Source organism: Otolemur garnettii, unplaced genomic scaffold (assembly GCF_000181295.1).
Source record: "Otolemur garnettii isolate 467f Iridium unplaced genomic scaffold, OtoGar3 scaffold00153, whole genome shotgun sequence".
NCBI classification, from domain to species: domain Eukaryota; kingdom Metazoa; phylum Chordata; class Mammalia; order Primates; family Galagidae; genus Otolemur; species Otolemur garnettii.
Genome location: NW_003852548.1, coordinates 3,255,617 through 3,282,996, shown reverse-complemented (window position 1 = coordinate 3,282,996; position 27,380 = coordinate 3,255,617).

Sequence of the window (27,380 nt, the reverse complement as noted above, 5' to 3'; positions counted from 1 at the left end):
TGTTGTTTGGCGGGCCCGGGCTGGGGATTCGAACCCGCCACCTTAGGTGTATGTGGCTGGCGCCTTAGCCGCTTGAGCCACAGGCACCGAGCCAAGGTTAAATTCTTTACTACACAACATTATACACTGTTATAATCATTCATACACGGGGGCATCACTAATATCAGCTAATATTCATTAGGAGTTTACTAAGTACCAGTCACTGATTCAAGCATTTCATAGTAATTAACTCCTTAAAGCCATAAACAACCCTATGAGAGCGGACCTGTTAATTTATATCCCATTTTGAAGATGAGGATACTGAGGTATGGAGAGGTTCATTAAATTCTCCAGATTCCATAGCTGGTTGGTGGGGTGGGCAGGACCACACTGCACTTTGTGACCCTGGGTGTCCTATTCCTACCTAATGTCCAAAAATGTTGTCCCCATGCACACACTTTACACAAAATGTCTCTAACATGCACACTGCCATAATCTCATGGTAGAAATATCTCTTCACTGACAGAACCCAGAGAGTTTCCGTCACCTTCCTCGTCCACAGGCTACCCTGACCACCATCAGAAAAGAGCAGCCAAGACCTTTAGCACAGCATTCATGGTTTTCTGGTTATTACAACCACTTTTCTCCTATATTTACTCATTCCGCAAACTAAAATTTATTGAGGACCTACTACTTGCTAGGCACAGTGCTAGGACTTAGGAATACAGCAATAAACAAAGTTTCTGCTCCCAGAGGGCTTATGTTCTATCACAGGAGTCAGTAAACTTCTTTCCCTGTGAAAAACCAAATAGCAAATAATTTAAGCTACACAGGCTATACTGTCTCTTTCACAACCTCTAAGCCCTGCTACTATAGTGTAAAAGCTGCCATGTGAAATACACAAAGGGATGAATGTGGCTGTATTGTAATAAGATTTTATTTACAAAGACAGACAGTAGTTACTGTGTGTTGGCCCATGGGCTGTGGTTTGCCAACCTCTGTTCTAGAGATGGATATTAAACCAATGTATAATAAATAAATACCAGATGGTGATGAATACTATGAAAAGAAATTAAATGGAATAAGGGGGCAGAGACTAACTGTGGGGCACAGCTATTTTCCAAAGGAGGTGAAGACTTCACCATGAAGAAGGCATGAAGAAAAGAGACGTAAAAGAGATGACAGAGTCAGCTATTGGGCTATCTTGGTACAGATTGTCTCAGGCACGGGAAGCATCTAGGATAAAAACCCTAATGCCAGAGTATGACACTCTATCATCAATTCTCTGGTCTCTGCTGAAATGACCCTTATCAGTGAGGCCTTTCCTGTTCACCCCAAATGTAATCCCTTCACCACCTCCCTTTCCCCTGACCCTGCCTTATCTTTCTCTATAGCACTTGCTTCCCTCTAATATGCTACATATTTACTGATCAACTCTGTGATGCCAGGGTCTTTGTCAATTTTGTTCTCTGTTGTAGCCCTAGAACCTAGAACAGCACTCAAGCATAGCAGGTGCTCTGAAAATTCTTTTTGAAGGATATCCTTCCAAGGTAGGCACTTTAATGAGCCTCAGAGAGGAAAGGTGACTTGCCCAAGGTTACCACTATGGTTTGAATATTTGTCTCCTCATGTTCATGAGTAGTCTAATTCATGTTGAAGTCAAATCCTCAGTGTGGCACTTGAGAGGTGGGGTATTTGAGAGGTGTTTGGGTCATGAGGGCTCTGCCCTTCATGAATGTAATAAGCCATGAATTCAAGGATTAACGGGTTAATGGGTTAATAGATAAATGGATTATCACAGGAGTGGGACCAGTGGCTTCATAAGAAGTGGAAGAGAGGCTCAGCCCCTGTAGCTCAAGCGGCTAGCGCACCAGCCACATACCCCGGAGCTGGCGAGTTCAAATCCAGCCCGGGCCTGCCAAACAACAATGACAACTACAACCAAAATACAGCCAGGCGTTGTGGCGGGCACCTGTAGTCCCAGCTACTTGGGAGGCTGAAGCAAGAGAATTACTTAAGCCCAGGAATTTGAGGTTGCTGTGAGCTGTGATGCCACAGCACTCTACCCAGGGCGACAGCTTGAGACTCTGTCTCAAAAAAAAAAAAAAGAAAAGAAAAGAAAAAGAGATGCCCTTTATCACCTCAGGGCTCTGCAAGAGGGATCTCACCAGATGTGCCCCCTCAGCCTTGGATTTCCCAGCCTCTAGAACTGTAAGAAATAAATTTTCTTTACAAGTAACTCAGTTTTAGGTATTCTGTTATAAGAAACAGAAAATAATCATACAACTAGGACTTGAGGGCTCTAGGCTTTGAAAAGAGATCTGCTAGGCTTCAAAACCCGTATGTCCTGAATTATTTGGGACATCTCAGTAAAGCTTTATGGGGGATAAATCCAAACATCTGAGGACAAGATTGGCAGGTTGTGTTCATCTCCTGAAAGATGGGGACCCACTTCATGGATGATGCCTGGAGACTCGGGAGAAAATACCTGCAATGAAATTTCCACAAGTATTCATGTACAGCAGTGTGAACTCTCAACCCCAAGGGAGGATATGAAGAAAGTAGTCACCTAAATGCCATGGTATAGGCCCCAAGATGTGGATGAGTTCACAAAAAGTCACATCACATCACACACACACACACCCCTCAAGTTCTTTTTGGACAGTGGCTAGACCGGGAGTTCAATGGGAGAGCACTCACATCTGGAATGCGGTCTTGGATGAAGTATCTCAGAATTACCTCACAGAGAGACAGATGAACTCCGGGTGAGGTGAGATTGGTGAAGGAGGAGGAGAGGGAGAAGAAGAGGAGGAGAAGGAGGAAGAGAAGGAAGAAGAGGATGAGGAGGAAGAGGAAGAAGAGGAGAAGAAGAGGAAAAGAATAAGGAGGAGGAGAAGGAGGAAGAAGAGGAGGAATATGAAGAGAGAGACAAGGAAGAAGTGGAACAAGAAGATGAAAAAGAGGAAGAAGAGGAGGAGTAAGAGGTAGAATAAGAAGAGGAGGAGAAGGAAAAGAACTATTATACAAGTAATATACATTTGTTGTAAAAGGTGGAGGAGGTTCAATTAAGCATTTATCTGTAATTCCACAATGTGATTCTGTTAATATCTTAGAAGTGTATAACTCTTCTGTTTTCACAGATTGCACTTGTTTTGTTTTGTTCTGTTTTTAATAATGTAGCATTGAATATCATGATTTATAAGGTTTTAACTGGAAAAAAATAACTAGAAGAACAGAGAATTTCATCTCCTCCTTCTTACATGTTTGGATTGGTTATATATTTCATATTTTAAACAGCTTCTTAGAGAAAAGGAGCCATTCACTATCAGTCTGCCAGCATTGCTGTACCCAGGGAAGTAGGGACTGTAGAGATAGAATGTTCCAGATCCTTTATGAAATCAAAGAAGTTTGAGGACTAGAATAAAGTGATCAGCTTAGTATTTATTTAATAGGAATAAGGTTTATTGAAAACCTTTAAAACCGTCTGGCTCCAAGTTCTACCAGAGGATTCACCCTCTCTGTGCCTCCATTTTCTCATCTGTAAAACTGAGCTAATGAGAGTACCTAACTCATAGGGTTCAGAGGATTGTATAATGTAATGTTTTTAAAGTGGGAGTTTTCATTATTTAATAAATACTGATGGGAAAACAGTTTCACTGTTTAGGAAAAAAACAAAAATAAATTCAAAATTTCAGAATTGTATTTCATAACTTATACCAAAATAAATCCCAGATGAGCTAAGAATGAGCACATTTTTAAAGATATTTAATATACTATAATACATCTTTACCAAGAGAGAAGATAAAGAAGAGAAAAATGAGCTAAGGGCACAGACAGTTCACCATGTACAAATAGTTATTATGTTACAGCATATAGCTCTTCAGCTTAAAGTTTCACCTCAAGAAAATACATTTGTTAAGTTGTGTTAAGTAATTCTTACCTTGCAAGATTGTTAGGAAAAACGGACATTCTCTGTGTAAAGTATCTACTTCAGTTCTTGGTCATAGCAAGAGCTATGAATGAATTTTTTAATAGATGTTGAATTTTATTTTTTTAATTTCAGATTAATATAAGGATACAAATGACTAGGTTACAATGTTTGCATTTGTTAGGCGATTTCCCTGTTGTAATTGTGTCCTGCACACAGGAAGTGTGCTGGATACCCTTACATTAGGCCCATTAGGTGGGAGCACACCAATCTCCTCCCACCTCCCCTTGTTCCCTCTTTCCTCCCCCTCAATTTGAATTGAGTTTTTCTCTTGTGTAGGAGTGTGTTATTATTTTGTCTATTGGCTTCATATTGTATTAAGTACATTGGACACTTTATTTTCCAATCTTGTGATACTTTACTAAGAAGAATGTATCTCAGCTCCATCCAGGTTAATACAAAAGATATAAAATCTCTATCTTTTTTAATGACTGAATAGTATATTCCATGGTATATATATACCACAGTTTATTAATCCATTACTGGGTTGGTGGACACTTGGGCTGTTTCCACATCTTGGCAATTGTAAAATGAGTTGAAACAAACAATCTAGTGCAAGTGTCCTTATGATAAAATGATGAATAAATATTATGATTACCATTATGGTTACATTTCTCTAAAACTATCTGTAGTTTGCAGTTATGTTTTTATTGGAATTATGTCCCCATGAAAACAGAGGTTTGGAGAAAATATTTTGGATGCAGAAAAGAAAATTTGATTTCTGGACACTTTCCTTCTCACTTTTTTATCTGCTTCTCCTTCCCCCACAGCTTTGTGTGCCATGTGCCTTCTTGATGATTAACACATACTCCATTTAAAATGAGCTCCTTCGTTTTTCAGGTGAGACTACAGACAGTGTTTATCTGTTTAGCCCAAGTCCACACACTTGAAGTTCAGTCTTTAGTGTTGTCTGAATCAAAATTAAGTGATCTTACCACTCTACTACCTGCAGTTTATCCTACCAAGGTATTTCAGTGGACTAGCCTTCATTGAGAATCTTTTGTACATTCATCCAAAGCTATTTCATGTCATTCTAAAAATGTCATGTCATTCCTGTCCTAAAAAGGCAGGTATGATCATTACTTCTCATTTTACAAATGAAGATGCTGACATTTAGAAAAGGAAAGCAAGCTTTGCACAAGAAAACACAGTGACCATGTTATAAGAGATACTTACCCGAACAGAAAAGCTTCCAGGGTCATGGGAATCAAAATCTGAAGGTAGGATGACATTTATTCCCACATGCCCCAGATATATAGAGTATGTAGTCCTGGATCCTTGCCAGGATGTCTCCCTTTCAGTCTTTTCCAGACCCTCCCCTGCAGTCACAGCTACAAGGGGAGGAGTCACTGAATGATGTGTGGACCCTGATTTTATTTATTTAATTAATTAATTAATTTATTTATTTATTTATTTTGCAATTTTTGGCCGGGGCTGGGTTTGAACCCACCACCTCCGGCATATGGGGCCGGCACCCTACTCCTTTGAGCCACAGGTGCCGCCTGGACCCTGATTTTAATCAGCAAAATCTAAAGCCTGAACCCTTTTAGAGAGTTTGTTCCCCCAAGTTACTCTGTGACATCAAGGCCAGACACCCCATTCCCAGCACTCAGACACCTGGTATCAAAAAGCACTTGCCTAGCTGGAGAGTAATGACTCTCCAACTCCACCAGTTGGTCCCACTGCACATCTCAGTCAGATTAAACTTCTGTAAATGCTGCTCCTCTCATGTGCCCCAGATCTCTTTTTTTTTTTTTTTAAGACAGAGCCTCAAGCTGTCCTCCTGGGTAGAGTGCTGAGGCATCACAGCTCACAGCAACCTCTAACTCCTGGGCTCAAGCGAGTCTCGTGCCTCAGCCTCCCAAGTAGCTAGGACCACAGGTGCCTGCCACAACGCCTGGCTATATTTTTGGGGGGTTGCAGCCATCATTGTTGTCTGGCGGGCCCGGGCTGTATTCGAACTCGCCGCCTTGGATGTACATGGCTGGCGCCTTAGCCACTTGAGCCACGGGCACCGAGCCAGTGCCCCAGATCTTTCAACATTTTCTGCTTGGCTGCTGAGGCTTTCTGCAGCCTGGATTTTTATCACTATAAATCATATCAATTGTTAAAGATCCAGCTCACTTTCTACCTCTCTTTTTATTGGGCTTGTCTATGAATTCTTACAATATTTAGTATCAATGCTGTAACACACTATCCTGCAATGGTCTTTGTCACTGTAAATGAAGTCATAAAATGCCAATGCTAGATCTTTAAGCTTTTTATGGTTGGGGACTATGTTCTATAAACTTATGTATTTTTCTACCAACTATAGAAGACTACAGAATGTAGAATTGACCACCTAGAAAACAGGAACTGAAGAATTCATTGATTAGTTCATTGTTTTTCCCTCTCTGGCCTCAGTGATCTCATCTTTAATAAAAATGACAGGGTTGTGAACAACATCTTCCTCTAGTTTTGATGCTCAATGGAGCTATGATGCAAAACCTCAAACTTCTATCAGAAAAAAAGATAAATGGGAATAATCATGTTCTGAGCTACAACACTGATGATTTCATACTATTTCTCATCTCTCTGGAAACTAGAGAAAACTAAGAGTTACTGTTTCCCCTCTACCAAAAGTAAGAAAAATCAGTATCACTTAGATGAAGCATCATTAACACCCAGTTGAGGAAGTAACCCTCAGAAAGCTTCCCCAGAGTTCAATATAAACATTGCAAGTTTACTACTTTGCTAATAGAGTGTTGTCTTAGTTAATTTATGTTGATATAAAATAATACCTTAGGCTAGGTGATTTATGAAGAAAAGAGGTTTATTTGGCTCACAGTTCTTCAGGATATGCAAGAAGCATAGCAGGGGGCACAGAACAATATGCCAAACTAGAGACATCTCCTTACCAACTACTGGTGGTGAGATAGGGGCCAGTGGATTTTGGCCACCTCTGGCTGGGAGACTCTACCCAGAAACATCACTCTGGGGGCACAGTGAAGCAATGGGAGACTTTAGGAGCCAGTGAGGAGGTCTGATGCTGAGGAAAACTGACACAGAAGGCAGGTGCTTGGAATGAGCTGAGGCCTGTCTATCAACCAGCTCTCCTAAGAAGGACTGGGGACAGGAAAGGGCTGGCCTGAAGTTTTTTGATTTTGGACTGGGCTGCTTGCTGGAGCAGTGAGTACACTCAAACAGCATCTGGCAGCTGGGGTTGAATGCCAGGCAAGGTGGTTCTCCCATCAGCTTGGCTGCTGGTGGGGTGCTGCGATTGTGGGAAGGCTGAGCACACAGGAGTAATGGTCTGTGGGATCCTAGGGCATGGCTGGCTCTGGCACACCTGCTGAGCTTGACTGGCCATCCTTGGGGTGAGCTGAGTGGCCCACAAACACCCTGGGAGGATTGTCAGGAATCAATGATAGGTCTAGAAAGTCTGGCAGAAAGCTTTGGGACCTGAGTCCCATGGGGACTGAATGCTGACAAATTGAACAGGCCCAAAATGAGGGCAAAGAAGTCAGAAAAACAAGATCCAGGCTCCCTTGCAGCTAGAGAGTGGCTTCCAACCCCCATCATATAAAGCATGGGTTCTCCTTTTCCTAACACAATAAGCGCCACCTGGTGTCCAGGCAATATATTATGTGCGCTCCCTCTCCCTTTCTCTCCCCCCTCCTTCTCTCTCTCTCTCTCTCTCTCTCTCTATATATATATATATACACACACACACATATATATACACATATATATATGCATATATGTATATTTTTATTTGTAAAATGTAAAACTATAGTTATATATAGAGAGAAAATATTATATATATAAAACTATATATAGTTTTACATTTTTTGCAACTTTTATCAATTTTTCCTTAGTTTTCTCCTTCTAGTCTTTGTCATTTTTGTTATTTTTGTTTTTCTTTAGCTGTTTTTGTTAGGTTGCATTTTTTTTCATTTTTACTTTTTACAATAGAAGAGACTCCCATATTTTCTTTTTACAGTTTTCAGCTCCTTTTTTCTTGCTTCCTTTTTTATTTTTCTGCTTTTTCTCTCTTTTGGTAGATGTTTTTATACTTTGCTTATCTTTCCCACATGAATTTCTCATACAACAGCTAAGATATCCTTTTTCTTCTTTATCTTATAGTTGTATTTTTAATTTTCTTAATTTTTATTACTTTTTTGTTCCTTTTTTTTCCTCTCCCCTAAGGCCTGTGGGGTCACAGCATTGATCAGGCTCAAGTAGGCCACAAGCTCATGGTCCAGGGTGTCCTTACGGCTTTAGCCTTTGTAAAGGTATTGGTAAGTCTCCACTATGACATATTGGTGATTTCCTTCTATATTTGGGAGAGGTTGGGTCTTTCTTTTGCCCAGGCTGGTAAGGAGCTCTTGACTTCAAGGGACCCACTCAGCTTGGCCCCCCAGAGTCCTAGAGCTGTGATTGGAGTTAAAGACCCTGCTGCACACCACCATTTCTCCTGTTATTCACTTTCTCTTTTACTTTACTGTTTCTCTCCTTTTCTTCAATTCTTTCTTTCCACCTCCTCTTCTTTTTTTGTCTTCTGCTTTATATTTTCTATTTCCCCTTCTCACTCTTTACCTTTTTCTTCCATTTGACCTTATATAAAAAGGCCACTTCAACACCTAAGCTCTGAGACAATGTAATTTAAAGCGAAAGAGGTAGTGAGAAGGAAAAAATAGGGGAAGGAAGTTAACAAGAAGAAAACACACATGAGGAGGAACCAACAGAAAAATTCTGGCAACATGAAAAACCGGAACTTTTCAAATGAAAATATACAAATGATCAACAAACACATGAAAAAATGCTCAATACCTCTAATCATTAGGGAAGTACAAATCAAAACCACAATGAGATATCACCTAACTACAGTGAGAATGGCTTCTATTGAAAATTCCCAACACAGCAGATGCTGGTATGGATGGAGAGAGAAAGAAATTCTTTATATACCGTTGGTGGGACTGTACAACCTCTGTGGAAAATCATATGGAGATACCTCAGAAAACTTAAAGTAGATGTGCAGTTTGACCTAGCAATGTCACTCCTGGGTATATACCCAAAGGAAAAGGTTATTTTGTAAAAAAGGATACCTGCACATGAATGTTTATGGCAACATGATTCACAATCCCAAAGATGTGGAAACCACCCAAGTGCCCACCAATACATGAACAGATTAATAAAATATGGCATATGCATACTATGGAGTGCTACTCAGCCATAAAGGGAAATGGCAATCTAGTATCTTTTGTAACAACCTGGATGACCTGGAAACCATCTTCTAAAGTGAAACATCACAGGAATGAGAACCAAACACATGTTTTCAATACCAGGTTGGATCTGACTGATCAGCACTTGAGTGCACATACAGAAGTAAATCTCAATGAAAATCTTGCTGGGGGGAGAAAAGAGGATGAGTAAATTAACAGCTATTGGGTATGGTGCACACTGGGTGTGGAGCACACTAGTATCCTTGACTTGATGTGTGAAAAAAAGAAGTATGTAAACAAAACACGTGTACCCCCAATCTTCTTCTTCTTCTTCTTTTTTTTTTTTTTTAACAAAATCATTACTTTTTTAAAAAGGAAAAATGATAGGACATCCCTGGCTCCTCCTAGTAGGGGTACAAAGTCCAGAAATACTCGAGACTATCCTTTCCTCCACCACTAGGCTGACTCAACTCCTTTGCCCTGGCTGCAATATCATCACATTTCTAGCCCACATGCATGCAACCCTGAAGCAGAGACAGAGGGCAAAGGGTAGGGGATTTGTAAACAGATAAATCTGAGTTTGCATTTTAAATCTTTCATTTATGAGCTGTTGCACTTTATGCAAGTTCCTAAACAGCTCTGTGCTCAGTTGCCCTATTAAAATGAAGATGATATTTCTCCTCTGCCACAGGATTAGTGGGAGGATTAAAGAAAATGCACACAAAGCTCCCGATAACAGTGCTTGGGACATGGTAGTCATGGCAACCAATAAATGGTAGCTGTTTTTCTCTGTTCCCCGTCAAAGAAGCCAGACACGAAAGGTCACATATTATATGATTTCATTTATATGAAATGTCCAGAATAGATAAATCCATAGAGACAGAAAGTAGATTAGTGGTTGCCAGGGGCTGCAGGGAAGATAGAATGGAGAGAAACTGTTAACAGATACAGGGCTTCTTTTGGATGAGATGAAAATGTTCTAAAATCAGATAGCGGTAATGGCTTTGCAGCATAGTGGACATACCAAAAATCACTGAATTGTATGACAAATACAGCTGTAAATTTTATGAATATGAATTTTATCTTAAGTAAATAATAATTAAAATTATTAAAATGATAGATTTTGTGGTATGTGAATTTTATATTAACAAATTTTTTTTTAAAAAGAAATGATCTGTTCCTCAGCATATTATATGAATAGAAAGAAATATTTCTAGAATGTGGATAATAGTAGTACTCACCTCGTTGGGTTTTAGTGAAAATCTAATGAGTTGTTTTTTTTAGTATTTAGACTAATGCTGTCACAATATAGAAGCTCAATAAATGGAAGGTGGTGCAAGATGTTGTACTAGAGACATCTCCTTAGCAACAACTTGCTGTGAGACATGTAAGAGAGGACTCCAGCCACCTCTGGCTGGGGTGTACTGCTCAGAAACATGGGAGCACAGTGAAGCAGTAGGAGCCAACAAGGAGGTCAGGAGCTAAGGAAGACTAGCACAGGCTTGATGCCTGTGGCTCAAGTGGCTAAGGTGCCAGCCACATACACCTAAGGTGACGGGTTTGAATCTAGCCTGGGCCCACCAAACAACAATGATGGCTGCAACCAAAAAATAGCCAGGCATTGTGGCGGGCGCCTGTGGTCCCAGATACTTGGGAGGCAGAGGCAGGAGACTCACTCGAGCCCAGGAGTTGGAGGTTGCTGTGAGCTTTGATGCCAGGGCACTCTACCCAGGGGGATAGCTTGAGGCTCTGTCTCAAAAAAAAAAAAAAAAAGGAAGACTAGCACAGAAGGCAAGTGCCTGGGTGTGGGCAGAGGCCAGCCAGCCCTCCAGTAGAGGGCTAGAGACAGGGAAGGCCTGCAATTCAGGGAATTTTCTTGACTTGGATACTTGCCAGAGCTGCCTTGGAAGGGCCTAATTGATCAAGTGAACTTAAACAGTGCCCAGTGACCAGGACTGAATCACTGGGTGGGATAGAACTCCCATCAGCACAGCTACTATCAGGGTGCTGCCATTGTGGAAGGGGCTGCCCAGAAAGAAGAGGCCATATCAGTGCATGGCCAGCTTTGTCACCCTTGCTAAGCCTGAGCAGCCACCCTTGGGGTGGGTTCGGGAGCCCCTGCACTCCCAGGAAAGCCATTTTGTGTCTAAAGGGCGCTGTTTGGAAGGTCCAGGCATGCCACCTGAGAAATCTGGTGACAGTTTCAAGCTTCCAACCCTGCAGGGACTGAATGTTAGTGAAACAACGGATCCCTGATTGAGAAGAGATAAATTAGGAAAATGGGACCAGGTATCCTCCGCAACTAGATAGTGGCTTCTAGCCCCTATCCTACATGGTAAAATCAGCCTGCATATTTTGCGTCTCCTAACACCACAGCGCCACTTGGTGTTCAGACAATATTTTGCATAATATACCTTTTTTCTCTTTTTTCAATCTTGGAGCACCAACTGGTGTCCAGCCAATATATTGCAATATATATTGGTTTTATTCTCTCTTTTTTTCTTTTCTCAATATTTTTCCTTAGTTTTCTTTTGCTTTGTTTTGTTGTAATTTTATGTTTCTATTTTTCACTTTCATCAATAGGAAGGGCTCCATTTTTGCTATGGATTTTCTGCTCCCTTTTATTCTTCCCTTCTTTTCTATTTTGCTTTTCCTCTCTTTTCATAGATATTTTTCTACTTTTATCATTTTCCACATAAATTTCTCAAACAACTAAGATATCTCTTTTTAACATCTTATATTCTTTTATTTTAGTTTTATCTTCATTATTACTATTTTCTTTTTTCTGATCTGTTTTATTTGATTCTGTATTCAATTTATGGGACAGAGCCTCACTCTGAGGCCTGGGCTGGGGTGTGACAGCATTGGCCTGGCTCAAGAAGGCTTTGAGACCCTAGTCTAGAGTGTCCTTCTAGCTTTAGCCTTTGGAAAGACAGTACTGGTAGATCCCCACTGTGACATATTGCTGATTTCTTTATATATTGGGTGGAGGTGGAGTCTTGCTTTTGTCCAGGTCAGTAAAGAGCCCCTGCTCTCAAGGGACCCACCCAGTCTGGCCCCGCATAGTCCTGGAATTGTGGATGAGGGTAAAAGCACCCCGCAGAACACCACTATTTCTCCTGTTGATTTCTGTTCTCCTACTCTCATTTATTTCAACTTTTTCTCTCTTTCATTATCTTTTTCTTTCTTTTCTCCCTTCTCACTCCTTTCTCTTGCTATTTATCCTAACCAAAAGGGCACTTCAATGCCTAAGCACAGAGACAAGTTTATTTAAAGTGAAGGAGGTAGTGAGAGAGAAAATTAGGTGAAGGAAATGAACAAGAAGAAAACACACATGAGGAGGAACCAACAAAAAAAAATTCTGGCAACATGAAAAAAAAAAAAAAAGAACAGATAAGCCACCACATAGGATCATGAGGTAGCTAGCACAGAGGATTACACCTATAAAGAAATAATGGAAATTATACAAAGGGAACTTAAAATATGGATGCCACAAACAATAAATGGAATTGACAAGAAAGTGGAAAATAATCAAAAGGAAATACAAAAACAAAACCAAATAATGGATGAAAGATATAAAGAATACAGAAAGGATATAGTGGAGCTTAAGGCATTGAAAGAGGGCTGTGATGCCACAGCACTCTACCAAGGGCAATAAAGTGAGACTGTCTCAAAAAGAAAAAAAAAAAAAGGAATTGAAAGAGGCAGTCAGGGAACTTAAAGATGCAGTAGAAAGTATCAATAACAGATTAAACCATGGATAAGAAAGAATTTCAAAGCTAGCGGATAAGGCTCTTAATCTAACTCATTCAAAACCACAGAAAAGAAATAAACAGCAGAGCAACCACTTAGAAAATCATGAGACTTCATGAAGTGTTCAAACATTAACTATATGTATCACTGAAGGGGAAGAAGAGTGACACAAAGGAATGGAAGCCCTACTGGAGAATATAATAACTTGAAAAATTCCCAAACATCACCAAAGATTCCAACACATCCCTTTTAGAGGGATATCAAGCCCTGGGTTTTATCAACACAAACAGAGCATCTCCAAGACATATAGTAATGAACCTGTCCAAAGTCAAAATGAAAGTGAATTTTTTTTTTTTTTTTTTGCAGTTTTTGGCTGAGGCTGGGTTGGAACCCACCACCTCCAGCATATGGAGCTGGCGCCCTACTCCTTGAGCCACAGGCACCGCCTGAAAGCAAAAATTCTACAGGAGCCAAGAGTAAGCATCAAATGATCTATGGAGCATATCCATCATGGTGACAGCAGACTTTTCAGATAAAAATTTTCAAGCCAGAAGAGAGTCATCATCTACCTTTAACCTAATTAAACAAAACAATTTTCTGCCCAGAATTCTGTATCCTTCTCAACTCAGCTTCATAATTGATGGACAAATCAAATATTTTACTGACATGCATACATTGAGGAAATTTGCCACAACACCAGATCTACAGAAAATACTCAGACATTTTCTCCACACTGATCATCACAATGGACCACCAACAAAGTAAACAACCACAAACTAAAGGGCAAAACTTAGCTTCCACAATGGTGCAAAGGATAAAAATAAGCAATGGACTTTCACAAAATAAGATAAATAGAATTCCCCCATACATATCAATTATCTCAATAAATTTAATGACTTGAATTCCTGGCTGAACTGGCACAGGCTGGGTGATTGGATAAAAAAGCATAGCATAAGCCATCCATATACTGTCTCCAGCAAACACACCTAGCCTGAAAGGGCAAAACAAGACTCAGGATTAATGGTTGGAAAACAATAATTCAGACAAATGGAAATCAGAAGAAAGAAGGGGTCAGAATCTTCTTTTCAGATACAAGTGGATTTAAGCTTAGCAAGAAGTTTAACTAGGCTCCGTGCCTGTGGCTCAAGTGGCTAAGGCGCCAGCCACATACACCTAAGGTGGCAGGTTCAAATCCAGCCCGGGCCCGCCAAACAACAATGATGGCTGCAACCAAAAAAAAAAAAAAATGTTTAACTAAAGTTTAGCAAGAAAAAGATGGTCATGTCATGCTCATCAAGGGAACAATACAAGAGGACATTTCAATTCTAAATATTTATGCACTCAATTTAAATGCTCTCAGATTTATGAAACAGATCTTGATTGGTCTGAGCAATATCATATCCCATAACACCACAATAAATGGGGACTTTAACACCCATCTGACAGAATTGGACAGATTCTATAAACAAAAACTAAACAAAGAAATAAGGGACTTAAAAGTGACCCTGGAACAATTGGGCTTATTAGACATATACAGAACATACCATCCCAAAGCTAATGAATATACACTCTTCTTGTCAGCCCATGGAGCATACTTCAAAATAGATCACATCCTAGAACATAAATCAAACTTCAACAAAATGAAAAGAATTGAAATTATACCTTGTATCTTTTCAGACAAGGCAATAAAGGTGGAATTCGACTCCGACAAAAATTTTCATCCCCACACAAAAGTCATGGAAACTAAATGACCTTATGCTGAATGAAAATAGGGTCAAGGAAAAAATAAAGGAGGAAATTATTAAATTCCTTGGACATTAAAACAATAAAGCCACCAGCTACCAAAATCTGTGGGAACCTGCAAAAGCAGTCCTAAGAGGGAAATTTATCACATTTGATGCCTACATAAAAACAGAAAGAGAGCACATTAACAACCCTAATGAGTCATCTCAAGGAAGAAGAACAATCCAATTCCAAATCTAGTAGAAGAAAAGAAATAATCAAAATTAAATCAGAAATAAATGAAATTGAAAGCAAAACAATCATTCAGAAAATTAATGAAACAAAAGTTGGTTCTTGGAAAAGATAAACAAAATCTATAAACTTTGTCCAGATTCATGAGAAACAGAAAAGTAATATATCTAATAACCTCAATCAGAAATGAAAAAGGGGGCTCGGCGCCTGTGGCTCAAGCGGCTAAGGCGCCAGCCACATACACCTAAGGTGGCGGGTTCGAATCCCCAGCCCGGGCCCGCCAAACAACAATGATGGCTGCAACCAAAAAATGGCCAGGCGTTGTGGCGGGCGCCTGTAGTCCCAGCTACTTGGGAGGCTGAGGCAGGAGACTCGCTTGAGCCCAGGAGTTGGAGGTTGCTGTGAGCGTGATGCCATGGCACTCTACCCAGGGGGATAGCTTGAGGCTCCGTCTCAAAAAAAAAAAAAGAAAAAAAGAAATGAAAAAGGGGAAATAACAACAGATACCACAGAGACACAAGAGATTATCTCTGACTACTACTACAAAAAAAAAAAACTCTATGCCCAGAAATTTGACAATGTAGAGGAAATGGATCAATACCTGGAATCATACCATCTCCCTAGACTTAACCAGAAAGAAATAGATCTCTTGAACATACCAATATTGAGCACTGAAATTGAAGAGACAATAAAAAATCTTCTGACACAAAAAGCTCTGTACCATATGGCTTCACATCAGAATTCCATCAAACCTTCAAAGAACAGCTTGAACCTATACTTCAGAAACTATTCCAAAGAAGGAACCATCCCCAACACGTTCCATGAAGCAAACATCACCCTGATACCAAAATTAGGAAAGAACCCAACTATAAAGGAAAATTTCAGACCAATTTCACTAAAGAATACACATGCAAAAATACTCAATAAAATCTTCCCCATTAGATTACAGCTATACATTAAAAACATTATACATCCCATCAAGTAGGATTTATCCCAGGGATGTGAGGTTGGTTTAACATATGCTTATCCATAAGTGTAATTCACCATATCAGTAGAAGCAATAACAAAGACCATATGGGCTCAGCGCCTGTAGCTAAGTGGTTAGGGCACTGGCCACAGACACCAGGGCTGGCGGATTTGAACCTGGCCTGGGCATGCTAAACAACAATGACAACTACAACAAAAAAATAGCTGGATGTTGTGACAGACACCTGTAGTCCCAGCTGCTTGGGAGGCTGAGGCAAAAGAATTGCTTAAGCCCAAGAGTTTGAGGTTGCTGTGAGCTGTGACATCATGGCACTCTACTCACTCTACTGAGGGCAACATAGTGAGACTCTGGCTCAAAAACAAACAAACAAAAAGACCATATGTACCCTTAAGAGAAGCAGAGAAAGCATTTGATAAAATTCAGCATCCTTTTCTAACAAGACCACTTAAGAAAATAGGCATAGGTGGCACATTTCTTAAACTGATTGAAGCCATATATGACAAATCCACAGCTAACATCATACTGAATAGCATAAAACTGAAATCTTTTTCACGTAAAATTGGATCCAGACAAGGACATCCTCTATCACCACTACAGTGCAACATAGCTCTGGAAATTCTAGGCAGTGTAATCATGCAGGAGAAGGATATTAAGGGCATCCAAATGTGGGCAGAGGAAGTCAAACTCTCCTTCTTTACCTATGACATGATCTTAGAAACCCCCAGGGGCTCAACCACAGGATTTCTGGAAGTGATCAAGAAATGTAATAATAATGTCCACAAATAAGCAGCCTTTGTATACACCAAGAACAGCCAAGTTGAAAAACAAATCAAGGACACAATGCCCTTCACAGTACCTTCAAAGCAAATGAAATACCTAGGAATATACCAAACCAAAAAGATGAAGGATCTCTACAAAGAGAACTATGAAGCCCTAAGAAAATAAATAGCAAAAGACATTAACAAATGGAAGAGTATACCAGGCTTAGGGCTGGGAAGAATGAACGTTATTAAAATGGCTATACTATCCAAAGCAATCTACATGTGTAATGCAATCCTCATTAACATGCCAACATTATACTTTGAAGAACTGGAAAAATTAGTTCTTCATTTTATATGACACCAGAGAAAACCCTGTATCACCAAGGGGATTCTTAGCAATAAAAACAAAGCAGGAGCATCACTCTACCAAACTTCAGGCTATATTACAAGTCCATAGTGATCCAATCAGCATGATATTGGCACAAAAACAGAGACATAGATATATGGAACTGAATAGAAAACCAAGAGATGAAACCAGTCTCGTATAGCCATCTGGTTTTTTTTTTGTTTGTTTGTTTGTTTGTTTGTTTTTGGCCAGGGCTAGGTTTGAAACTGCCGCCTCCAGCATATGGGGCCGGTGCCCTACCCTTTTGAGCCACAGGCCTTAGCCATCTGATTTTTGATAAACCAAACAAAAGCGTACACTGGAGAAAAGAATCCCTATTCAATAAATGGTGCTGGGAGAACTGGATAACCACACATAAAAGACTGAAACTGGACCCACATCTTTCACCACTTTCAAAAATTGACTCAAAACAGATAAAAAATTTAAATCTAAGACACGAAAAAATAAAAATCCTAGAAGAAAGCATGGGGAAAACTCTTAAAGATGTCATCTGGGAAAAGATTTTATGAAGAAAACTTCTGTGGTAATGGCAACAACAAAAATCACCAAATGGGATTTAATTAAGCTGAAAAGCTTCTGCACAGCTAAAGACACAACAAATTAAAGCAAATAGACAACCTTTAGAATGGGAAAAGATATTTGCACGTTACGAATTTGCATGTTGGCTCAGCGCCTATAGCTCAACCGGCTAAGGCGCCAGCCACATACACCTAAGGTGGCGGGTTCAAATCCAGCCCAGGCCCACCTAACAACAATGACGGCTGCAACCAAAAAATAGCCGGGCGTTGTGGCGGGCGCCTGTGGTCCCAGCTACTTGGGAGGCTGAGACAGGAGACTCACTTGAGCCCAGGAGTTGGAGGTTGCTGTGAGCTGTAATGCCACGGCACTCTACCCAGGGGGACATCTTGAGGCTCTGTCTCAAAAACAAAAAACAAAAAACAAAAAACAAATTTGCATGTTACAACAAAGGGTTGATAACCAGAATCTACAGAAAACTCAATTAATCAACAAAGAGAGCAAATAATCCCATCCACCACTGGGAAAGAGACATGAACAGAACCTTCTCCAAGGAAGACAGATTTATGGCTAATAAACATTTTAAAAATATTCATAATCATCAGAAAAATGTAAATCAAAACCAACCTGAGATATCACCTAACCTCAATGAGAATGGCCCACATCTCAAAGTCCCAAAGTTGCAGATGATGGCACAGATAATGGAGAAAAGGGAATACTTTTACACTGTTGGCGGGACTGCAAACTAATACAGCCTCTCTGGAACGATGTATGGAGAATCTTCAAAGAATTCAAAATAGAACTTCCATTTGATCCTGCAATCCCACTAGTAGGCATCTACCCAAAGGAAAAAAAAATCATTTTATTACAAGGACATTTGCATTAAATTGTCTATTTCAGCTCAATTTACAATTGCTAATATATAGAAACAACCTAAATGCCCACCAACCCATGAATGGATTAATAAACTGGGCTACATGTATAGCATGGAATACTATTTAGCCATAAAAGGTTGGGGACTTTAATTCAAATCTTTTGAATTACCGTAGGTGGGGTTGAAACATATTCTTCTTAGTAAAGTATCATTAGAATGGAAAAGCAAGTACCCAATGTACTCAATACTAATATTAAGCCAGTAGACAATCTAATACATGCTCACATGAAAGAAAAACTCAATTCAATTCAAGCTGGGGGGAGGGGGAATGCGTGAGGTAGAGTGAAGGAGGGGGGATTGGTGTGCTCCCACTTAATGGGCAGAACATAAGAGAATATGGCACACTTCTTGGGTGTGGGACACAACTACAAGAAGGACTCTACCTAACAAATGTAAAGATTATGACCTAAATGTACTCTCACATTCATCTGAAAATTTTAAAAGTAAAAAAACAAAAAGCTCAATAAATGTCAGTTATAATAATTATTACTGTTATTGTCATTGAAAGTGCCATCATTGTTTTCGTCATAGGTAGCATGGTGCAGTAGTCAAGATCAACGGGGCTTGAGTCAAACAGACCTAGTTCAAAATCTTCACCCTTAGAAGTATACAAGGTGGCCATAAAGATAGTGTGCAATTTAAAATTTCACATTAAATTTATGGCCACCCTGTACATTATAATATTTAACAATGTAGCCACTTGATTTGGACTATGTTGATCAAAATCCTGGCTCCACCATTTACCAGATGTGTGAATTTAGGCAATTTTTTTGGCCCTACCATGCCTCTGTCTTTTCATCTGTAAAATGAGAGTAATTGTGGTTCGTATCTCATGGGTTGCCATGAGAATGAAATGATGCATCCACTAAAATGCTTTTAGTTTCAGGTTTCATAAATCTGGCTCTATTTGCCTTGAATCAGATAGATGGGTAAGAAAAACAGACAGAAAAGAGAAAATAATTTAGAAAACAATACAAATCAAGAAGGGAGGAAACATGAATAAAAGAGAGAGAAAGAAAGATGTTTATTTTAATTAGACATTAGTTTAAAGATCCTCCCCAGAGACTTCTCTGCCCAACTTTTTTTTTTCTCCTAGGTTTTGTTTGTTTGTTTGCTTGTTTTTAATTTTTTGAGACAGAGCCTCAAGCTGTCGCCCTCACAGCAACCTCCAACTCCTGGGCTCAAGCGATTCTCCTGCCCCCACCTCCCAAGTAGCTGGGACAACGCCTGGCTATTTTTTGGTTGCAGCCATCATTTTTTGGTGGGCCCAGCCTGGATTCGAACCCACCAGCTCAGGTGTATGTGGCTGGCTCTTTAGCTGCTTGAGCCACAGGCACTGAGCCTCTCCTTTGTTTTTTAAGATTATTACTCCTTATGTTTTTAGTGTGAACTGCTTCAAACTCTTCTGGTAATAGGCAGGCACTACATTCCTTTGTGCTTACTATTATCTTTGCTCTCTAGGAGTATTAACTCATTGAAGGGACTATGCAAAACATTTTTTTTATTAAGTCATATATACATATATCATGAATACATTTATGCCTTTGTGGGATTTAATGTGTTGATTATTTGTACAAATTGGAGTGCTTACATACTACTAATTAACATAGCCTTCACCTCATGTACTTAATCACAGTGTTAAGACATTTGTGTTCTATACTTAATAGATTTAACTTGTACCCTTGCAATATGCTCCATAGGTGTGGTCCCACCATTAACCTCCCTCTATCAAACCACCCCCCCTTCCCTTCCTATCACCCAGCCCGTCATCCTGGGCTATAGTTGTGATTTATCTCTTACACGAAAGTGTGAGTGATTACAAATTGGTTTCATAGTAGTACTGGGTACATTGGATTTTTTTTCCATTCCTGAGATACTTTACTAAGTACTTTTCTTTTTTTTTATTGAATGGTAACTATGTACATACTTTTCTTTTTTTATTGAATGGTAACTATGTACATTAATGCACTTCTGGGGTACAGTGTGGGGTTTTCACACACAATCCGAAATACTTCCATCAAACTGGTCAGCACAGCCTTCATGTCATTTTCTCGGTTATTGTTTTAAAACATTCACATTCTACTCTTAGAAAGATTCACTTGTACCCCCGTAAGATAAACCTCAGAAGTGATCCCTCCAATCCTCCTCCCTCTACCCATTACCCCCCTCCCTCCCCCTCCCCATATTCTTAGGCTATATGGTTATAGCTTTCATATAAAAGGTATAAATTAGTTTCATAATAGGGGTGTGTACATTGGATACTTTTTCCTCCATTCTTCTGGTACTTTGCTCAGAAGAACATTCTCCAGCTCCATCCATGTGAACATGAAGGACGTAAAGTCTCCATCCTTCTTAATGGCTGCATAGTATTCCATGGTGTACATATACCACAGTTTGTTGATCCATTCATGGATCGATGGGCTCTTGAATTACTCCTTGAAATTCTAATTCCATCTTTACCTCAGTTCTGTTGATCTTATTTGCCATCCAAATTCTGGACTCGATTTCTGACATCTCAGTCATTTGTTTATGAATGGGATCATCTGGTGTGTCATTTTTGTCATTTCTTGGGGGAGTTGATCTACTCTGATTATTCATGTTGCCAGAGTTTTTCTGCTGATTCTACACCATGATTATTTTTCACTGTTTGGCTAGACGGGCAGGTAAGGTGAAATTGGATTGGGGGCTCCTGGAGTTGTGGTTAAACAGCCCTTTGCTAAGGATCTGGGACTGGTGACTGTAGCTTTTTCCCCTACAGCTTTGCAAAGGACCCATACAGTATTACAGTCTGAGGCTCTGGGGACCTGCTTTGTGTGGCAGGGTTAGGTGGCTCTGTCTTGTACTCAGCTGGTCTTTGTCCAATCCTAGTAGATCAGTGACTCTGGGTTGAAGTCTCAGCTGTGGAGAAATACAAGCAACTAAGACATCCTGCCCCCTACAGGCAACAACTGAAAGAAGAAAATCAACCCTTCCCATTGACACACAACCAGGGTACCAAGGGGGTTTTTAGGTGATTGGCCCAGGTTAGGAGTTCCAAACCAATTGACCCAGTCAGTACCAACTCTCAAGTGGGAGAGTTTGAAAGGTCTCCAAAAAGTAGATAGCAGAGGTCTACTGGCTGCTCAAGTGTGGCTCACTCAGGTGCTCTGTGGAGTCAGAAAGGCCTGCCCAGTAGCAAAGTTAGACCAGGGGGCTAATATCTCTTTCCCCACCTTGCACTTCTTTCATGCCCAGTCACTGGTAACCCCACGGGGCTGTGGTCCTGCTCCTTCCTACAAGCAGATGTGCTAGGGCTTTGCACCTGCCAGAGTCAATGGAAAGTCAATGACCCCTCAGCCTAGCCACCACCCTCTGCCACCAGCTGGCTGGGGAAACTGAGGCCTGCCTGCCTCAGGTACTCAATGGCAACTGGCAAAGTGTTCCACCTGAGCTCAGTCCAAACTTGAGGATAACAAGTCAGCAAATGATTTTCTCCCTCAGCTACCATTGCCTTTGCCCCAGCAGCTCTGCAGCACTGGTATCCCTATAGGATGAGGTCTGGCTTCCTCTGGCAGTCCTCAGAGTTGGGGAGGTGTTTCTCCAAGATTAGACCCTGGTGGGATCACTCTACTGTTGCTGAACTTTCATGGGAGGTGTCCCCTGTGCAGCTCCCAGGCGGCTTCCATGGCCAAGGGGCAGCTTTAGCAGTGGCTCCTGAGCACCAGGTGCACAACTCCAGCAGCAGGGCAGGGCACCCAGTGGCTCTGGAAGGGTGGAGTGCACAGTGCACAGTGAGAGGTTCTAGCAGCTCGCAAGCCTCCTCCCCCTGCTGTTTTGCACTTTCACTGATCCAAGCCCGATGGCCTCCCTCCCCCTTTGTCTGCACTACTGCTGGGCTCACTGTTATAGTGCAGCTTTTCTAGCATAGCCCTTGCAGTGCCCAGACCTGACAATGAACAGCAGACATTCCAGGCTTTACAGAGGTTAGGCTTCTGGACTGTCAGGCGAGGGGAAAAGGGTGGACTGGAAGTTCAAAATGGCAGGGAAAATGTTAGTTCAACTTTCATGCCTGGTAAGAGAGTGCTCAGGGTCACAGCAGGCTCCTTCTGGAGAAATAGTCCCCACTTCCTGCAACTCTCTCCCGTGGGGTTAGATAGGAGGTCCTTAGTTCACTGCTCACCTGTAGAAAACCTGAAATTTGCTTTCTTGGAGTCACAGCTTGACTCAGCAGAGGTGACGTACAGTTGTCACTCTTCTCTCTCTGCTCAGCTCCTAGTCTTCAGCTTTATTGGGTACTTTATGGTCATTATCCTTCCCTCTGGATGGGAGCTTCTGTCAAAAGCTGGCTCCAGTCAGCCATCTTACCACTCCTCAATGCAAAAGATTTTAATAATGTAGCATTTCTGTCTAGTTAATGGCTAATTCAGAATGGTATTCTAAGTAGGCCACTATGATGCCAGAATATACCCTAAGAGGCTTGGTTTCATTAAAATAAGGCAGTAGGAAGCCAGCAACCAAAGCCTTAAATCAGAGATGAGATTCCACCAGCAGTTGCTTTGGGCCTTTCATAATCATGCCTGGCTTCAAATTCCAAAATGCAAAATAAAAGCAAATGGTACTCTCTAGGTGGCAGTCTAAGTATGGAAGAGCATCTTATCACTCTGCTTATGATTATAGAATCGAAGAGTGAATGTGTCTTTAGGAAAGATAAATTTATTCTCTGTATATGCAGATGGAGGCCCTGAGACTCAGTGAGGTGAGACCTTTCCAGAGTTAAACCTGCTGGGTTCTAACAGAGATGAACCTACCTTCCAGCCTTGTATTATATGGTGATATAATACAGACTAATAAATTTGTTTCTCTTTCCCTCTGTCTGTCCATCACAGTGACTGATTTCTACACACACACACACACACACACACACACACACTGAAAGAAGAGAATCACCCGAAGACATGTACCAATTATGTGTCCCAGTGATACATTTTCAAATATCTGTATAGCTCTGATTGTAAAGACTGGTACGAAATCTAAAACTGTAAGGTCAAGATTCTGTTTTCCTTTTGGACTAATTTGGCAAAGACCAGGTTAATAAATCAGGGTAAAGGTGAGATGAAGACATAAATATTAATTGACCTCTGACTTTTATAAGCAAGAAAGCTAAGTGCTTCTTTCTACCAAACCTAGATATTGTTTCTCTTAAGATACTAGAAGGAGGGGGGAGGAGCAAGATGGCTGACTGGTACCAGCTCCGACAGAAGCTCCCGTCCAGAGGGAAGGATATAGTCCAGAAAATACCCAACAAAGTTGAAGGCTAGGAGCCCAGCTGAGAGACAAGAGTGATATCTGCAGGACATCTCTGCTGAGGCAAGTTGTGTCTCCTAGAAAGCAACCTACAGGTACATAATACATCCTGAAGGAAGGATATCTGACCCCGCCCCCAAGAAAGGTGTGTTTTTTCTCTTTGTCTGCTCCTGTGAGTTTCCTACAGGTGAGTGGTGAACTGAGGACTTATTGTCTCACCCCACGTGTGAGAGCTACAGAAAGAGGGGTCTACTCCTCTGGAGGGACCCTGTTGAGACTCCAAACACCCTCTAGCTAGGCAGAAAAATCGAACTAATGCTGTTCGACCATTTTGAATTCCCAGTCCACCCTTCCCCCCTTGCCTGCAGAGACAGTGAGAGGAGGCCCAAGAGTAGCATCCCCTCACCCATGGGACCAAGCACGCTGTCCCAGCCCTGCAGCTGGAGAACTGCTGGAGCTGCGTGTTCCCCCCCGGCTGCCACTTGGCCACCACCCCCAGGCATCCCAGCAGAGAGCGCTGAGGATTGTTTGACCCTCGTGTCCCCCTAGGCTGCCACCATTTGGCCACAGTCCCCTGGGCACCCGAGCAGGGCGCCCCAGGACTATTTGACCCACCCATCCCCACCATGCAGCTGCCACTTCCCAGCTGCCCACGGGCACCTGAGTGGTGGAGGACTGTTCGACTGCATGGCTGCTGCTGCTTGGCTGCTGCCCCGGGCACCCAAGTGGGGCACACTGAGGACTGTTTGAGCCACCCCAGGGCACCTTAGTGAGGTGCGCCCAGGACGGTTTGACCTGTGTGTCCCCTGCATAGCTGTTCCCAACCCTGTCACCTGAGCAGGCATGCGGAGGACTGCTCCAACCGCAAGTCCTCCTAGGCTGCCACTGCTTGGCCACAGCCCTCTGGGTACCCGAGTGGGGTGCCCCAGGACTGTTTGACCCACGCATCCCCCACGCAGCTGCCGCTTTATGGCTGCCCTGAGCACCCAAGTGGCGGAGGACTGTCCGATCTGCTGGGCGCCCTCTGCTTAGCCGCAGCTCCCGGTGCCCAAGCGAGGCGCACACAGGATTGTTTGACCCACACGTCCCCTGCATAGCTGCTATCGCTCAGCTACCAACCCCTGTCACCTGACTCAGGCACACAGAGGACTGTTTGAACTGTGTGTCCCCCTAGGCTGCTGCTGCTTGGCCGCAGTCCCCTGGGCACACAAGTGGGGCACCCTGAGGACTGTTTGACCTGCGCGTCCCCCTGCAGCTGCTGGTGCTTGGCCACCACCCCCGGGGCACCTGAACAGGCCCTCTAAGGACTGTTTGACTGGCATGTCCCCTGCATAGCTGCCACAGCTCAGCTACCATTTCTGGTCACCCAAGCCAGACTTGCCGAGGACTGTTTGACGAGTGCAGCTCCTTAGGCTGCCGCCGCTTGGCCACAGCCCCCTGGGCACCTGAGCCAGGTGCCCTAAGGACTGTTTGACCCTCGTATCCCCCTGCAGCTGCTGCCACTTGGCCACAGCCCCCTGGGCACCGGAGCCGGGCACCCTGAGGACTGTTTGACCAGCTCATCCCTCTGCAGTGCCTGCCGCTTGGGTCTTCGCCAGTGGCAGCCACAGGCTGAAGGGTCTTGGGACAGTCTCCAAATGGTGCAAATTCACCATGGGACAGAATCAGCAGAAAAACTCTGGTAACCAGAATAACCAGAGTAGATCAAGTCCCCCAAAGAAGAATGGGGCAGAAGCAATTGAAGATCCCATCCACAAGCAAATGGCTGAGATGTCAGAAATCGAGTTCAGAATTTGGATAGCAAATGACATTAACAGAATGAAAGAAAGGAGGCAATTAGAATTTCAAGAAGTTATTCAAAAGATATTTCAAGTAATTATTCAAAAGATGTCTCAAGAATTCAATGATTTCAAAGATAAGATGACCAAAGAGTTTGAAACACCGAGACAAGAGGTTGCAGCCCTCAAGGATCTGAAAGATATGGTAGAGTCCCTCCGTAACAGAGTGGAACAGACAGAAGAAAGGATCTCTGACATTGAAGACAAAGCTTTTGAAGAAGCTCAGGAACACAAAGATCAAAAGAAATGGAAAGCAAAAGCAGATCTTACTCTCAGAGAGCTCTCAGATAATTCAAAGAAAACTAATATTCACCTTATAGGAATCCCTGAAAGTGACGAAATTGCATCACAAAACACAGAGGCTCTTCTTCATGAAATTATGAAAGAGAACTTTCCAGACATGCCAAGAGATTCTTAAATTCAGATAACAGACAGTTTCAGAACCCCAGCATGACTCAACCCAAACAAGACATCCCCTAGGCACATCATAATTAACTTCACTAAAGTTAATATGAAAGAGAAAATTCTGAAAGCAGTTAGACGTAAGAAAACCATAACCCACAAGGGGAAGAGCATTAGAATGACTGCAGATCTCTCTTCTGAAAACTTTCAGACTAGAAGAGGGTGGTCATTGGCCTTCAACCTCCTAAAATGAAACAACTTTCAACCCATGATCCTATATCCAGCTAAACTGAGTTTCATCTATGATGGAGAAATTAAATACTTTAACGACATTCACATGCTGAAGAAATTTGCCATAACTAAACCAGCTCTCCAGGAAATTCTCAAACCTATCCTCCATAATGACCAGTACAATTCTCCACCATGATAGTAAACTCACTCAGAAACTTTTGATCAAATTCCAACTTCCACAATGGCAAAAGGATTAAAAATGTCTACTGGACTTTTGAGCAACTCAATGCCCAAAATGCTATCAGGCTTATCAATAATTTCAATCAATGTGAATGGTTTAAATTGTCTTCTAAAGAGGCATAGATTGGCTGATTGGATACAGAAACACAGACCAGACATTTGTTGTATTCAAGAGTCCCATCTTACTTTAAAAGATTAATATAGACTCAGGGTGAAGGGATGGTCATCTATATTCCAGGCTAATGGAAAGCATAAAAAAGCAGGTGTTGCAATTTTATTTGAAGATACAATAGGGTTTAAACCAACAAAAATTATCAAGGATAAAGATGGCCATTTTATATTTGTCAAGGGTAATACTCAATATGATAAGATCTCAATTATCAATATCTATGCACCCAACCAGAATGCACCTCAATTTATAAGAGATACTCTAACAGGCATGAGCAACCTGATCTCTCTCAGCTCCATCATAGTCAGAGATTTTAACACTCCTTTGGCAGTGTTGGACAGATCCTCCAATAAGAAGCTTAGCAAAGAAATTTTAGATTTAAATATAACTATCCAACTTTTGGACCTAATAGACATTTAAGTATAACTATCCAACTTTTGGACCTACAGAACATTTCATCCTAACAAAACTGAATATACATTTTTCTCATCAGTCCATGGAACATACTCCAAAATTGATCACATCTTAGGTCACAAGTCTAACCTCAATAAATTCAAAAAAATAGAAATTATAGAAATTATTCCATGCATCTTCTCAGACCATCATGGAATAAAAGTCGAACTCAGTAACAACATGAATTTGCAGTCTCATACAAAAACATGGAAGCTAAATAACCTTATGCTGAATGATAGATGGGTCAGAGACGAGATCAAG